This window comes from Oenanthe melanoleuca, chromosome 12, assembly GCF_029582105.1.
Source record: "Oenanthe melanoleuca isolate GR-GAL-2019-014 chromosome 12, OMel1.0, whole genome shotgun sequence".
Classification (NCBI taxonomy): domain Eukaryota; kingdom Metazoa; phylum Chordata; class Aves; order Passeriformes; family Muscicapidae; genus Oenanthe; species Oenanthe melanoleuca.
In genome coordinates, this window is record NC_079346.1 from 11,069,373 (window position 1) to 11,086,549 (window position 17,177).

Here is a 17,177-nt window from a genome sequence, read left to right on the forward strand (position 1 = left end):
TTAGACACATTTCTCCTCTCCTCTCCAGGCTACCTGCATTGGAGTTCCACTGCATTTATTTCTAGACAACTGACAAATATTCCAGGTGAGTCCAACTTGAATTTGCTTGCTGAGTTAGTGTAGTGGACTTAGTTCAGTCTAGGGAGAATGTAGCAATTGAAGGGCATTTTCTGGTCTTTCAGATACTTCTGTCAGGGCTGAGCTGGAGGAAGTTTGGTCCAGTTTGGTTAAAGTATTAAAATCACAGCCAGTTCCTGAACTGCTTGTTAAAGCTCAGGTCTGCTACATCCCACTCTATGTAGGCTTTCTAGGGATCCCCCCACTCTGTTTAGCAAACAGTTCCCCCCTTCCTCTCCCCAAGAGCACACTGAGAGGAATTTCTGGGTACCTCCAGGTCCCTGGATCCCCAGACACCTCATGACCTCCCTGCCTCCTAAGAGAAACACAGCTGTGACAAAGGAAAGTGCAGCCCAACATCTGCACGTGCCCAAAGCAGCATGGACCTGTCTTTGCTAAATGCTGTCACAGGTTCTGTAGCTGAGGAAGGACCTTGTATTGCAAAATGCACACATAGAGAGCAACCCTGTGATAAAGAGGCTTTAAAAAAAGCAAATCTTATTGAGAGGAGTGGTAAGCCCAGCTCTATCTGTATCTAAAGACACAGATCCTGGTGGTACTGATAAACTGCTGGAGTGAGAGCCTAATGCCCCTTGGCTTCTGTAGGAAATAGGACTTCTACTAACATCTGTAAATAAATATCCCCCTGTGTCTTTACACATTTAAATACCTTTGCAAATCTGGCTCCTTGCCTGTTTCCCATACTTGGCTGCTGCTTCTTAATGTTTTCAAGGTAGCAGGAACAAGAGCTCAGCTGTAATTTGGGGTTGCATTTTGCAAAATGCTGTACAGGCACAGAACAAAAGACCTCTCACTGCTTCTTACCATCCAGGTCTTGTTGTTTTAAAAATAACCTCCCCTGTTTTGTTTGTATGGGGCTTTTTATCTTTAATTCATTATTTTCTTGTTTCCTTTATATTTCTGATGCCTCCAAGCTAGAATATTTTTGTTGAGCTCCTGACTGAGCCAGGCCAAATCTGCCACATGGAAAGAACTTTTTACCTGTGTTCTGGAAGTGGTGAGTGTGGCTGGAGTGAAGCTGCAAGGGTTGAAATGGAGGGCTTTAGGGGTAATACTGCACAACAAGATTTGTGCTTCAAGATTCCCACTGGGATTAGGGAACACAAGCACTGATGGAATAAAAAGCAAAAGTTTAGACCACAGAGAACTGAGCAGATGCAAACATGTGATCCAAAACTGAAAAACTGTGCTCCAAGAGAGGCAAATGCACTCCAGCTGTGCCTGGAGTGGGTGGGTCATGCTTTTCCTGTGCCCAGGCTGTTTATTCGACAGCAACTACCAAGATGGGGTTTCCTCCAGGTTTACATCAAGGACCATGTCATGTCTCTTGACCCTTAACTAGGTAAAAGTTATTGTATTAATAATCAACCAACCTGGGTTCCAGACTGAGTGACAGTTTGTGTCCATCCCCAACTTACATAAACCTAATACACCATAATTTAAAGAAAAACTTCTTGAGCTGGTGTTTCCTGTGAAATGTCAATACAAGAAGTGTGTCTTCTGGGTGCTTTGATGCACTTCAGGTTCATTTTGGGGCTCTGTAATTCATGGCAGCTGCTTCTCTGATTATTTTATATTAAGGACCAACTTCCAGTAACATCAGTGGGAGCAGGATTTCAGCTCTAAAGCTATTATTAACTAATGCAGCACAACAATGCCTGGCTTTCGTTCTGTTTTGTTTTCTCCCAGGGTCGGAACGTGTGTGTATCCCATTAACTCTGTCCTCACTGCTCTCAAGATGTTCCACACAAATGATTTTTTTTTTTTTTTTGTAAGAAAATATATTTTACTAGGCAGTTTTATGAGAACTGACAAAATGCCTTGTAAATAACCCAGCAGGAAATATGGGGTAAATAAATTTTTACAGCTTTATCATAAACCTGAGAAGTCTTTGGTTCCTTTTCGAATGGAATGAGCAAGGTATTTCATTAAAGGAAAAGACATGCTCTCTAAAGCCCAACAATTATAGACACAATGCCTTTTTAACCTGCAATTCAGTCAAACAGGTTTGGTGGCAGTGGAAAATGTTAAAGGCCCTGTTTTGACACTTTGGGTCATGCTCCCCACAGATCAATTTGTGCTGTAGTTTCCCTACACAGCAGAGCTGGAGAACTGGTGTGAGCCTGACCTGTCCCCAAAGTATCCAGGACCTCTAAGGAAACACGTATCTGGGAGAACCTGCTCAGGGCAGCCTGAGCCTTTCTGCTGCCTTTGTGCATTTCTGAGTATGGGGCAGTGCCTGGGCCCCTAAGTGCAAAGGGAACACAAACAAGTGCACAAGAAATGCACTGAAATACAATTATTTGGTCAAAGACCAAGAGTCTGAAATAGAAATGGTTGGAACAAGCCTCAGTCCTTGAACTTTGTGTGAAGGGGGGAGTTCAGCTCCTGGAAGGAGGATCTCTGATGTGTGATATTTTGGTAGGGTGGGAAGACAAGAAGGGAGTGTCACTTTTAAGTACTTCTCACTTGTAAAAGCTCATTGACATCCATGACTATTTTCTACTTACAGTGAAACAGAAATTGAGCAAAATATTACCTGTTCCTGGGTGCATAAAAGTTAGGGAAACTATCTCCCCAATGAAGTGATAAAGTGCCATTGTAGGCCTGATGAAATACCTGATGAGGTGATCTATAGTGAAGGCCTTTGCCATTTCTCACGCCTCTTGTTCTCTGATCCCCACCCTGTTTGTGCCTCCAGCCTGGCTCAAAACTTGAGAAAGAGCAATCCTGGAAAGGCTGGGTTTCACAGAAGCACTGGAGATGTTCAGATGCCTTTGTTATCTTCCCTGCATTGAGAGCAGACCAGAGCTGACACCACTGCCCAGGCCTCACCTTGTGGCACCACAGGCTGCACCACAGCCATGGTCCTCTCCTCTCCTCTGGGGCATTCTTGCACAAAGCCCACCACTCAGGGTGGTATGGGCCCCACCTTCCCTTGGAGGCACTGCTGCATTCCCTGCCTTCCCTCCCTGCTCCACAGCCCTTCCCCACCTGCTCACCACATTGCCTGGCTCCTCAGGACATCTACAGCACTGCCTACAGCAATGTCATGTGAGGAAAGCAGCTAAACCTTTTGTAGCTAAAATGCCACATAAACAAAGAGCTAGGTTCACCCCACCCCACACTCCAAAGCTCTTGTGATGTTGATTTTTTAAATGGCCACCAGGCACACTTTGGGAACAGGACACCTTCAGGAGAGCTGGTTCTTGCACCAATGGGTGCAGTCCTTCAGCCTGAGCCTCCATAATGCTAAACCCTGCTGTCTTCCAGGCCAAGGCAGCGTGTCCCTGGGAGATTTGCCTTCATAAGGGCTCCAACGTCAAAGCACTGTAGAGAGACAACTACCACAGCCCTTTCCCTAAAGGGAATTCCATCTTGGCACTAAGCAGCACGGCAGTGTGGCAGAGCACGGCCCTGGTGCAGCAGGGCCCTGGCTGTGTATGGCCCTGGCAGAGCACGGCCCTGGCAGAGCACGGCCCTGGCAGAGCATGGCAGTGTGGCAGAGCACGGCCCTGGTGCAGCAGGGCCCTGGCTGTGTATGGCCCTGGCAGAGCACGGCCCTGGCAGAGCACAGCCCTGGCAGAGCACGGCCCTGGCAGAGCATGGCAGTGTGGCAGAGCATTGCCCTGGCAGAGCACAGCCCTGGCAGAGCACGGTCCTGGCAGAGCACAGCCCTGGCAGAGCATGGCAGTGTGGCAGAGCACGGCCCTGGCACAGCACAGCCCTGGCTGAGTATGGCCGTGGCAGAGCATTACAGTGTGCAGAGCACGGCCCTGTGGCAGAGCACAGACCTGGCAGAGCAGGGCAGTGTGGCAGAGCAGGCTGTGCTCTGTGTGGGGCTCTGCCCTCCCCCGGCAGCGGCTGACAGCATGTCAAGGGAAATTGGCTTTTCCATGGGACACACAGCTTTAATGAGAGCCCATATGGTCCTGAGTTATCTGTTGTGAATTCCCCTTATTATCCCAAGGCCTCAGCCACCACATCCCCGCCTCTACCCTCTTCTCAGGCCTCCACCGTGATGCAGAGGTTAAATGAAATATCATTTCCTTCTAATTTAGCCTTTGTCTTTGGCAATCAAAATGCCCTTCAGGCCCCTGTGAATTCAGCCTTCCAGGTCAGGGTAGGACATGGGAAACCCCTTCCCAGGCATTTCACTGTAGATAATGTGACTGATTCATGAGATCATTCAAATCTGCCTTCCGCTGTGGCTGCTGCTTTTGGTGCTTGGGCTCTGTCTCCTTTTCCCTTCCTACAACATCATTCTCCTGGCCAGATTTTGCAAACCATCTCTTGAGAAAGTGGGAGCCACAGGAGGAGAAGGAAAATAAGAGCAGGTTAGATCTACTGCAGCAAAGTCTCCGTGCACAGGACAAAAAAGCTGTGTGAGTCCAGAGAGCAAGAGAACTCTGTCCCTGCTCTAGGAGAGGCTGAGCCAGGAAAGCAGCAATACTCTGCAATTCTGCCACTCCTGTTTGAGCCCTTGAGTGCCAGCATGGCCTGAAGTGGGAGGAGTCATGTTGTGATACTGCTGAGCAAATATAGCAAGAGTTGAGGGAACACAGGCAAATCTGCCTCTAGAAGCATCACCTGTGTGATATTTGTTAGGTTGGGGATGCAATACAAAGCAGCAGCATATATTTTTATTTTTCTAGAAAATCCAGTCTCCTATTCAGTATCTTCCTGGAGACTCCCTCTAACATAATACCCAACAGAGATAACACTGGTAAAAGAACCAATGGTGTAAAGGAAAGACCTATAAAGGGCAGTATATAATTTAAAATGGAGTGTTGTTATTTTAACCTTTCCTTCCTTGTTCAGTTTTATGTATTTGAGTAGAAAGTGCAGAGGCAGCGGGGAGATAGCATTAACTTCACCCTGTAACATGTAACAGAGGTAAAAAGTGAGGAAGGTTGACTTGTTTTTGTCACTTGAGTGGTCTCCAAGGTAAGTAGGATGAGTATGGAAGGAAAGTCTCTAGTGCTGGTGTCCCACACATTTTTCTGCCTGTGTTTGTCCATTTTTGACATAGTTGAGTGCGCAAATGTGTGGCTGGGGAACAGATATGATTGTCATGTGTCCTAGGACTTTGTCCCAGGTATCTCCTCACTGTCTACTCTCAGCAGAAAATGCAGTAGAGATACAGGAAAAGGTAAGCACTGAGTAAAGGACTAGGTATGGATTGTTTGCGTGCATCCATGGTTATTCATGGATTAAGAACCTGGATGGATGGAGTTTAGGGAATTAGATCACAGGACTCTTTCAGAAATAGAATCTATCTATCTATCTATCTATCTATCTATCTATCTATCTATCTATCTATCTATCTATCCATCTATCCATCCATCCATCCATCCATCCATCTTAAAGCAGCAGCATCCTAAATGTCTATTTAAAACATTTCAAAAAGCCAAGCTCGCAAGACATAAAAATCAGAGGGAGACAACAGGGTGGGGAAAGCGCCTGAGAGCCGGGAATAGAGGACAAATGGTCCCCACCCCTGCAATGGTCCCAGCCCCCATTCTCACCCTGCTAGCATCCCTCCCTTTGGTAAACAGAGACAGGCAGGTTTTCACCTTGTCTCCTCAGACAAAGGAGTTGGCCCTTTGTTTCGCTGTGTGACGCCCTGGTAGATGGAAGGTGCCTGAGGGGTCTTGTTCAAGGAAAGGCTCCAGTATGCAAAACGCGCCCACAGGCAGACAGGAGAGGGGTGGGTTTCCTCCTGTGAAAGAGCTGGGTGAAACAGTTTTTGTCTCCTGATGGTTCTGTTTTGACTTTGAGAAGACATAAGTAGCCTGTAGTTTTACTAACAGAGCCTTTTGTTTTAATAGGAACTGAGAGGGAAACCTGGGGGTTGGAGCCTAAGTTTAATTGTAAAAGGGGAGAAAGCCAAAATCCTGATGTCAGAAGTGTGTGCATATTTCAAATATTTTAAATTCTTGCGCAAAATTTCTTAGGAGGTGAGAATCTGACCCATAAATCAGTTCAATGCAAGCTTTTCGAAGTCCTAATATTTGCCAATACTTGCTTTCAGCCCCAGGGGATTTACTGGTTTTGATTCTTGTTACTTTCAGTGGAAGTAAGAGAGGCACGGGGAGGAAACAGTCAAGCCAAGTAACAAGAGTTGATAAGAATTCCATAGTTAGTTGGTCACTCAATGGTGTGTTTTACCAGGTCTTCTTCCAAGGCTATTGCACCACGTGTGGCCTAAACTGGATGTATGTGGTTTCTCCAGCCTCTTACAAAACAAAAAGCCAGGCTGAGGCAATAACATCTCCAAAAACATAGATTTCTTGTAGGAAGTGTCATGCACTGCATGGGGAGATTCTTTTACATACCAGCTCTCCTGTGATGGCAGCTCAAATCTTCCCCTGTGGATGGGCAGTCTCTGGGTTGAAACCAGTCACCAGCAATGGATCTGTCTGGAGGTCTCAGACTGGCTGGTAGCAGGGAGATGCCAACAGTGCTGTTGGCATTATTTGACCTCTTGTTTCATTATTTTCCTTCCCTACTCTGACCTATTATTAACAGACCCACCTTCTACCTAGTGCTTCTGTTTCCCCTGATATATTTGTAAAAGGCCTCTTATTCTCCTTAATCCCTTTGGCTATAATTAACTCATTCTGCATTTTTGCTAGCCTTATCTTTTCCCTGCAAGCCTTAACTGACTGAATATTCTTGTTTGGTTGCCTCCCTGTTTTCCATTTCTACTAAAGGTTTTCTTTTTAAGCCTCTGAGCAGACTTATTTCTTGCATTTTTCTTCTTTATTTACTATTCTTTTTCTCTCCCACCTTGCTGTGTAAGGTAGACCCCATCTGCCTTACACACATCTCAGGATGTGTAGATCTCAGGACTGACTCACATAACACATTACTTGCTCCATTTCTTAATTCACTTCAACTCGTTCACCTTTTTCCTTTGGCACTCTGCAATTTTTTTTTTTTTTTTTAGTGCTGGATTTGCCCCACCTTCTCAGGAGATTGCTACCTTCTCAGACAGTTCATTTCTTTCACCCAATACCTTTTGTTCTACAAGAAAACATGCAAAGTAAAAATTATTTCTTTTTTAGAAAATATTATTTATGCAGGGTTTATTTTTGACCCAGAAAACCAGAAGAGCTGAATGTGGACTCAGAGCTTTCCAGCACTCTGTGGCTCTGGATTGGGGTGGTAAAAGCCCACAAGGGATGGTGCAGACCTGTTCACCATCACCATGCTGGGACAGTCTGTCCTGCCTGCTATTTTAGGGTGCAGAAGGAGGGGGCTTGGGCCACCCTTTCGTTCCTCAACCCACTGCTACCATCTCCTCAGGAGAAAGCACAGCAAGAAGATGATTTTACTGCCAACAGAGAGATATAAACAGAACTGTGATCTCCAACCATGCTTTTCCTCTCCCTCCCAAGGACACCTGAAGGAGAGGCCACCAGGCCATGCAGGTACACCTGAATGCAGTGAGTGGATGGGGATGAACAGCCCATTGTTTTGTTCCTGTTATTGTGGAAACAGAAGCTAAAGCAGACACCCTTGGTGGAGAGGGCTGGCTGCCTGCTCCACTCTATGCTAAGTCCTGGGGTGAGGGCAGCAGCAGCTGCCCATGGCCATGCCCACAGCCAGTCTTGCTGGCCTTGCTCCCTGTCAGCACTCTTAACAAAGCCCATGGCCACTTTTTTATCCTTTCCTCCAGTTTCAGGCTTCGCTGCTCTAGCACTGTGGTTCAGCAACGTAGAGTGGGGGAGGGAAGGAGGAAGAAGTTTGGGAGGGTTATTTTACAGAAAAAAGGGAAAAAGTGAAAAGGCAGTCCTCCAGGGCCTGGGCATGTTGGTGGCTTTGCCACTTCTGTTGCCTGACCCACCTTTTCAGATAGATGAGGAAACTTCTGAGAATAGCCCTGAGCCAGCCCAGAGCGATCCAGCACAAGAGGTGCCCGGCACGCCAGGAAGGGGAGCAGCGAGGCCAGGCTGCTCCCAAACACACACTCACGCATGCACACCTACCAGCCTCCTTCCACAAAAGAGGCTTCTTTCATTTCCTGCGAGAGGAGGAGGTGGGAGAGAGGGAACTTGAAGGCTGCAAATTCCTCAGCCACATATCTCGCCTCCCTCTCCTTTCCTATGCTGCCTGCCAGCTCCACGTTCAGGAGCTGCAGCTCCTGCTTCCCATACAAATAGGCAAGGCTGAACAACTGTGCTTTTAAACCTTGTGAGGCATTCTGTTGCTTTGGGGGCTGTTTTCTTATCACAGCATTTATGTGCTTTGCCTGTCAGAGCCACCTCAAGGCTGCTCTAACTCTAACTCCAAAGGGCCAAGTTGCTGGGTATCTGGTTTGGAGCACAGGCATGCCTTGTGCTGTGGTTTAAGCATTTTTTCAACCTGAGCTGCCCCCTTCTTGCCCCCAGCCAACCTCAGGAAGCTTGTCTTCATGCACATTGACAATTACCTTGTGCTGGAGAAATGCTTTTCCAAACCTTCAGCTCTATACCTGCCTTTTTTCAAAGGGATATTGTTGTCAAGCACCCAGCTTGTCACAAAACTGTGAGCTGGAGACACTAAATCAGCAGGTGGCACCCAGGTGTGTTGGGCTAATCATTGGCTTTTCTAAGGCAGGGCTACTTTTCATGAGTCATGAGTAACTAGGACAAGCACGGGAGAGGCAGACAGTATTTCTGTTTCAGTTATTTGGCACTTGCAGGCTTTCCCTTATTTTTTAAGGGGTAGGCTACATTGCTTCTCCTGTGTCAGGGACAGACATTAGGGGTAATAGGTGAGATCTTATTCTCTCCAGAGCTGTGAAAAAGCAGCTCACAGCAGTCTCACCAAAGATGCTGTGGCTGTGATGGGTGGAGGTTCTTAGCCTGCTCAGAGCATCCTGATGCTGTGCTGTGGCTCAGTTAGAGCCACTGCTGATGCAGGAAGGAGTCCAGCTGCCTCTTCTCTTTCTTTTCCTGATCCTGGAGGCATAAATGAGTGGTGTCAATCAAAAACAATGCCTGAAAGTCAAGTAGATTTGTTGTTCATCTAAATAGGGGAAATCCTGTGCACTGAGATTTCAGGACCTGGTGGCTGGAGTGCAAAATGCATGGAGAGAAAGTGCACTTCTGCAGAACATTTCCTAAGGCATCCAAGGACTCTCTGAAACCCACAAAGCCTGCCCTAAAACCACAGCTGCAAGAAAAGAGGAAGAGTCTACAGGAGCATATTAAACCTTGCAAAATCGGTCTCTTTCTGTGGTGGGGAGCATGTATATAAATACATACATACGTACACAGGGAGAGGGCTGTGCTTTTTCAGCATCAGGGCTAAAAGTGAAGGCAGGATGTAGGAATGCTGAGCAGCAGGGGTGGTGATTTCAGGCAGGGCTGGATCAAGTGCGATGACCTGAGCCGGTGGCTTCATAAGGAGAATGGCCAGTCTTCCCAGGACCCAGTGGAGTGGATTTAAAGGATTCTAAATGGTTTGTAAGCCACAGAGGTAAATTCATCAAAGATGTAAATGGGAGAGTGAACCATCAGAAAGAGAGCAGCAAGGGTGAGGGTGCAGATGAAAAGATGTCCAATTGGTGCAGAGTGCATAGGGCAAAAGGAGTGTAATTTCCAAGTGTCACTAAAAAAGAACATAGGAAAAGAAAGTAAAAATACTTTGTTATTAGCTGTCTAACATTCCAGTACCACCTTTGTTCTTGTCCTGGCACCACTGAGTGCAGTTGCTGCTGAGTTCCAAGTTGTGCAATGTCCTGTGAAGGTAGTGTTCAAAGCTGACTCCAGTGAGACCACTCAAAGTGCCTGCTTTCCTGGGCATTGAGTCAGGAGCTCAGGGTTAGCTCTGTGATGCAGGACCTTTGTTGGGCAGGTGTGTGTCCCTCCTGAACAGCTTTGCTGGAGCTGGAATGACTCTGGCAGCAGGGATCTTGACAAAGGAAGGAAATTCATGAAGCCTGTGCCTGGACACATTGTCTGTAAGAGCTGTTGCTTTATCTGGACAAGCCTCTGGGCCCATAGTGCTGGTGCATACTTTGGGAATGTGCTTATGGTATGGTTTGCAGTCAGAGCTGCATATTTTGTCTGCTGCGTGTATCCACCTGCAAGTTTCCATTCATGGCATGTGACCATGTCCAAGGCCTGAACTGACATAGATTGCCACAACACTACGTGATGGAGGAAAATCCTGCCTTAATTAAGCAGGCATAGACTGTAGGGGTTGGAGTTAAGCAGGTGTAGAGCCTGTTCCAAATCTCAGGAGTCTGTAGCTCCTGGGCACAGCAGACTCATCTCCTGGAGGACTTTGGAAAGCACAGAAGAAGGAAATGCAATTGAGATCCTTGCTGCTATCCCAGTTCTGAGCGCAAGGTCAGCAGGAAAACAGCTACTCCATGCTATGTCTGGACTGCAGGCAGACAGGCTCCACTGGGCAAGCCATAGCCCTGATTCCCTGACCACCTCGTCCAGGCCAGGGATGTGCCTGGAGCTCTCTGACCTCCTTTAGCCCACACACCCAATCTTTCCTCCCAGGAAGTCAGATCAGAGCTGCTGTAACCCTCAAGATGGAAGGTCCAAGGAGTGGCTGAGATCAGGGTTTACAACAGTGTTTCTTTCTGGCATTATCCGTATCTTGCTTTCCGCTGGAGCAAAATGCACTTTCATATCCCTCAAAGTCAGCTTGCTGTGGAATTAGTGGAGAAAGAGAGTAAAGCAAGAAGATAATGCAGTGGGGGATCATTTCTTTGCAAGTTTCCTGGGTAGAGGCATCGTCCCTGTTCCCATCACTTGCAGGACCAGCTGTGATTTCTGGCAATGCCAGACACAGCCATCACTCTCTGGGTTCCTTTCCCTTTCATTGTCCCTCTGGAGAACAGGACTCTTGTTAAAAACCCTGCAAGTATCATTGAGAGCCAGCTCTATTATTCCCTAGCCAGTGAAGCAAGACAGGCATACTCTCCCACAACCTAGGGATGCCCCTCTGATCTATTACCAATGGGGCTATCTTTAATGGGATCAGAGCCTGCCCTTTTTCACATCCCACAGGGACAACACCTGCCCACCAGAGAACAAAGAAGAAACCTGTTGTGATGGGAAAAAAGACAGAGTTCTCTCCAGAGAGGCAGCAAGGCTGTTTGATTAAGAGCATCTTTCTCCCTGCCAGCTGGTTTGCTAGCAAAACCAACTAGACTTCATCTTTATGCAAGAGAGAAAATCTCTGTGGAGCAAATGCCACGAGTTCCATTTTATTCACCTATATAAACCACAAGAAATCCAGGGAAATCTTTGCAGAAAAAGCCTATAGGAGCAAGAGGGAAAATATTTCTGCCTAAACCAAATATTTAAAAATATTTTTAAAGGGTAGTTTCAGTGCAGTATTTGAAATTCTGCAGCAAAGAGATCTATCTAGAAGCTTTATCTCTAGCTTGTCTTCCTCAAAAGACACAACAGTTACCATTGCTGTACATTTCTCTGTAGCCCCTCTCTTCACAGATGTGCAGCATCCCAGTCAGGCAGGTCCAATTCCAGCTGTGTTTTCTGCATGAATACCCTCTGGAGACTGTCCCATGTGTGCACATCTGCCCAGGAGTACCCTTTATCTGTAGCACTTCTAGTCCTGAGGCAAGAAACCAGGACAGGACCAAACAAACCCCATCTCCTTGACAGTGGTGCCAAACTCCAAACCAAACCACACCTTTTTTATTTTTTTCTCTTCCCTTTTCTCTAATTGGAGACCAGGCTTCATTGCTCGTGCTTATCCCATAAGCTGCCCAGAGGAAAACTGGCATATGAGCACAGGTGCAGGTTCCAAGGGGGTCAGAAGAAGGTTGCCTATGATACAGGGGCCTTTGTGGTACATGATTCATTAGCCCAGTCCAGAGCTGGGATGGAAGGACTCAGGCATGCTTGGGTGTGTTTGTGCATCCTAGTTTCTTTGGCAGTTTGGTGACTCTTGCAGAAGTGCAATTATGAGCAAAGTTTTATTCCAGTGGATGCAGCACGTAGCAAGAAGTTCACCTTCAGTTAGAGAGGATCTTAATATGACCTTCCGTAAAAAAGGGGCATTGTACTGAGTTGTTAAACAGCTGCTGTGTTCCACCCCACTAATGGTTGCAATTCAGGAGTGGATAATATAAGCTTTAGATAAACACCCGGTAAAATAATTGGGATCTTTCCTGGAGGGGGGAAGCAGGCAAGTTACTCAACAAAAAGAAATTATTATTCTCACTGTGTAGGAAATGAAGTGCTCTCCTTTTCATCATCAAGTGGGCTGTCACACGAAATCTCTCCCCGCCCTTCTGGAAGCAGCCCAATACCGTTTGCAGCGCTCTCCTGCCATCTTCGCTCTCACAGGAAGCAAGAGACTGTTTTAGTTAGGATTCATGTATCTTCTCTGTTTTCCCTTCTGACCTTTGTCTCCTTCTCCATCCCATCCCATCCCATCCCTGTCTTCTTAAAAATAACCCTTCTGAGTGCCCTTCTAGTGTTCTGTATGGGACAAACACCATCTCCTGTCTTGAGGCAGCCGTGGGATGACTGCAAGAGAAGCACAAGTTTCCCCCGGCCGCTCCCTTCTGCCAAACTCCGTGTGTCTGCTGGGTACACGCTGTGTCTGCTGGGCTGGGGCAGGACTGCAAAGCACTGGGCCTTGGGTCTTGGCCTCCATCGGATGAACAATTTCCCGTTGAAGGTTACTCACTTCCTGTTTTCCGTATTTAGACAATCTGGGCCTATTGGGAGCTTTGATTTGTTGTAAACTTCAGCTGTTTTAAACGTTAAGTCGCAGCAGACTGAGGTAAGGGGAAGGAGGGGGAAAGGCCTGGAGACAAATTAGGGTTATTTCATAGCAGGACTGTGTTCTTTCTGCAGTGTTCTAGTGACCATTAGAGCATGTGAAAGGAAGGTCAGGGGCTGACAGCATGGGAGATGGCAGAAGGGCTGCTTCACAAAGAGGTGCTGCGTGCGGCTCTGCGTGCGCGTGGGGCTGTCCCCGAGTGTGTGTGGTCAGCACTTGGAATCAGCCAGGGGATGCGCTCCAATGACTAATGTCTCCAATGTGTCATTTGTGCCACAAACAGCTGTGTGGAGATGGTAAGAGCAGTGCAGCAGCTCCACAGCAAAGGTAGGGAGGAGTTTCTAACCCAGAGCGTGCTGTGCCCTTTTGCTGTGCCTATCAGTACACACCACATACTGACATTTGTTACAACTTGCCCTGAAGTTTGCTAGGCTGGAGCAAGTTAACACTTGCATGTAGCTGATAGGGCAGGTCATGTCTTCTTTACGCCTGCTTTGCAAGGTAAACTGAGGCACAGAGCACTGTAATTCTGCTTGTTATCAGAAAGTGAGTGTGGGAGGGAATGGGGTGAGTCCTGGCACCAGTCAGGCAGTGATCTGCCTCCAGAGATGTGCTTTTTCATCAAGAACATCTTTCCTGTGCTGCTGGGAGAAATGCTTGGAAAGAGGAAAATAGTGTGCAGTCCAGAGTGCCAGTGGGCTCAAAGGCTATGTGAACAATTTTGGTCTGTTCCTTTTTGTTTATCTAGTTCTCTTCTATCTGTGTTTAACTCTCAACATGGGGTAGGTTTTACTTCCAAATTTTTCAAGGATCCACAAAAAAAGAAAATAAAAATAAAATAAAATAATGGATGTGCTGAATTAAAGCAAGAGATGGTGAAATAATCTGTATTTTACAGGAAAACCTGGTAGGGATTGCCTTGAGATTGCCCTAGCAGTATAACTTGTCACCAGAATGCCAATGTGGGCAAGTGGGAGTGAACTAAAGAACCAGAGATAAAAAATCACAACCAAATAGACAGCAAAATGTCCCAGATAAAGAAATCTGTCATATACTCTCTGCCTGACAGAGCAGGATGGAACTGCACCAAGAGCCAGAGAAAACTAAAATTGGGGTAGACTTTGGTGAAGCAGGAGAAGAAACAAGGGTCCATGTTCACACTCTGGCATTGATAAGCCCAACTCCAAATGATTTACACAGGCTCATGACCCTCCTGAGCCAGAGTCAACTTTCCCCCAAATAACTCCCTGCACCCAGAGTGCAGAGCCACAGAGAAAGGTGTGTGCAGGATACAGGCAAGTGGCTGTTTGCTGCCTGGTGCTGCTCTGTAGGCTGGGTTAACATTATACTTCCCTGACTCAGGTTTTTATAGACCAAACAGTAGCAGTTCCCTCCCTCAGAGGTATGTGGAAGTTCCCTGAAGGAGGAGTTAGTTTGCTATTGTCTTTCTACCTGCTGATGTTTTCTCTGCTATATCTCTCATTCCGCAACCATTTTGTTCAGATGCATTTTCAGTGCTCAGAAATGACACTTAGTTATTCCTGAAAATGCAGGGCAGTTCTGCAGTGTCTCCAGTAAGTTTCCTCTGATGAGGGTCCTAGACCTCCCAGCAATGTGAGCCCTGGAATCAGGACAAGCTCTAAATCTGACAATGTCACATCAGGGTAGACTGCAAAGCTGGCACCACAGAGAATTGCACCTAAAGCTGTTCAAGCAAATGGTGTCTCTGAATTGGCACCAGCAGGCTGCCCTAATGCTGAAGTTTGATCTGTTAGACCCAGAGAAGCCTGGTTTGCACTCATATCACCCTGCTTAAAGAGCAGTCACTCACTCTCACTTAGAAATGCTTACCTGCAAGTACCAGATGGTCCAGGGAATTGAGCTAAACAAAGCATTTTACTTCTAGGTCATGCATTCTAATCCAGTCCAGGTTGGTGATTAATGAACATACTCACCTGATAGCTACTTTTGGCTTCATTTTTGGTTGTTTTTCAGGCTAATTTCCAAGGGGAGATGCCTCACCACACAATCTCCCTCTCTGCCCTGCCACAGTTGGTACTGATTTGACTGTCTCTGGAGAAGCCAAGGATCAAATGCTCCACGGCGCCAGACTGTTTTCTTTTGCAGCCTGCAGGTAAGGGGAAGTTGTCCAGTGTCTGGCTGTGTCACGCCTGCTCTGTGGATGGGTAGTTCAGTTTGTAAATCTGCCACCCCAACCCCCTCTACCAACATTAAATTATTATTTTTTTTAAATGGGAAAATGCTTAATTGCAGTTGACATATAGGCACTCTCTGCTATGAACTTCACATACAATCACAGATAACAGCATCAAAATTAATGCCTGCTTCCCACTTGTCCTTCTATAAGCAATAAACGTTTGGCAAGTCAGTAAATAACAAAATTCTCATGTGGCCATCTACAGGTCACCAGGATACTTAAGAAGTTTGCGTTAATTATACCATGTTTGCCATCAAAGAGGGAATATTAACCCTTTCAAGCTGTTGCAGGAAAGCAGTGGAGTCATTTGAAAGTAAGTAAATAAAATCTTGTCACTAAAAGTGCAACCTTTGCAAAATAATAATAAAAAAAGGATGTTTGAAGCAAAAACCTCAATAGACATCATGGAAAATACAGTACCTTTTCAGCTTCCCTTTTATTTATTTTGTATTTTGACATCAAACACTCCCTGTAACCTAATCTTGGCTTTTGATGTGGCCGTGGAGACATGACAATTAAGCACCGCTTAAAACAATAATCCCAACAACAGGAACCAAAGGCAAGTAATGTCAGGGTTCCCCCCTCACAAAAATCCTGTCCCCCAGTGTTTGGTGGTAGTGAAAGGACTATAAATCCCAATTTGTTGCCTTGATATCTGCTCTGTGCTTACACTTTACGTTGAACTTTACACACTTGCTCCATTTCCATTCCCTGCTGTTTGTTTTTCTTCTGCTATGCGAAATGTCTGGAGACAAACACAGTACACATATTGCAGAGAGATGGTTTGATCTTTCACAGATTAGTGCCACCTGACAAACAGGGGATTACTTATTATCTGTGTTGCAGGAACTGCTGAAGCCCCCGCTCAGAGCAGCACGCTCCTCGGGGCGCTGGGGGATGCACCACCCCTCCTGACAGCCTGATGGATTATGGCCCCAGTTCTGTCAGCAGATCCAACCAAGCCAGCAGAATGACAGCAGGGAGGCAGCCCCCAGGTAAGCCACCAGCACAACCTGAATGGGATGTGTACTGTGCAACCAGAGCAAACAGCTTGATTATTCCATATTTTAAAGAGATGTTGCTGGTTCTCCTTTCTCATCTGTTCAAAGATGGAGGGAGAGAGGCTGTTTAGTTATAATCCTGTTTTAAACCTGCCTGAAAAAAGAACATATTTCTTTTTAAATGAAGCCTGCACAGTATGCTATAAACTGCCTCTATTTTTTCTTTTTTTTTTTTTTTTAATGGGTGTTTGCACTAAGCCTTGCTGAGCAAGTTAGAGAGATGATTAACTCGTCTGAAATGATGCAGGAAGGCCTTGTCCCAGTTGCATGTTCTTCCTTCAGCACATGGAGATCTGCTGCGACTCCGTGGTATTCACAGGCAGGGCTGGGCAGGAGGCTGCAGGGGAAAGAGAAGCACAGCTAGAAAGGGCTGGAATTTACACTCACACAATGAAAAAGGAACCCAGGTTATTTTTTTCTTCCTTAATGAGTAAAGAGTTATCCACAAGCTGGTTTCCACGGGGGATCAAAGGAGGAAACCCAAAATTCCTTAGCAGTTTTATTGAAAATTTTGTTGCAGCAGGAGCAGGAGCAGTGCCCACCCACCCCTCCATGGCAGGGTGACTTTGCAAGACTTTGCTTTGCTTCGTAAGGCCCCAAGGGGTTCCTCGTGTGGGTCAAACTCGACTGTGTGATGAAAGCAGCTGCTAAGTTTTGCTCATGGAAGATCTGCTTGTCCATGTGCACACCTCCCTGAACCCAGGAGCCCTCGTTCCCAGGGCAGCACTGAGCAGCTCCAGGCTGGCCATCCCCCCTTGCTCACTTCACGCCACTGATAGTGACAGATAGCAAGAAACAGGTTTCCAGGTGGAGAGTGTGCCTTTGGAGAACTTCCCCTGGTCTAATACAGGTTCTGCCCTGAAATCCAGTAAGCAGTTGGCCACTTTTCTATGTTTTCAGTGCTTTTAAAATGTGTTTTAAATGTAAAAGTATTTCTCCAAACACTTTAATAAAAGAATCAACACCAAAAAAAATTTTCAAAAGAAACCACG

At 46.4% G+C, this 17,177-nt stretch overlaps 1 long non-coding RNA gene across 1 annotated transcript; it reads left to right on the forward strand.

Annotated features, from left to right (window-relative positions):
• Nucleotides 1-14,908: 14,908 nt before the first annotated feature.
• LOC130258517 (uncharacterized) lies at nt 14,909-16,113 on the forward strand. The gene is made up of 3 exons (XR_008841514.1): nt 14,909-15,040; nt 15,330-15,437; nt 15,971-16,113. It is a non-coding gene; the product is annotated as an uncharacterized LOC130258517 (long non-coding RNA).
• The last annotated feature ends 1,064 nt before the right edge of the window (nt 16,114-17,177 follow it).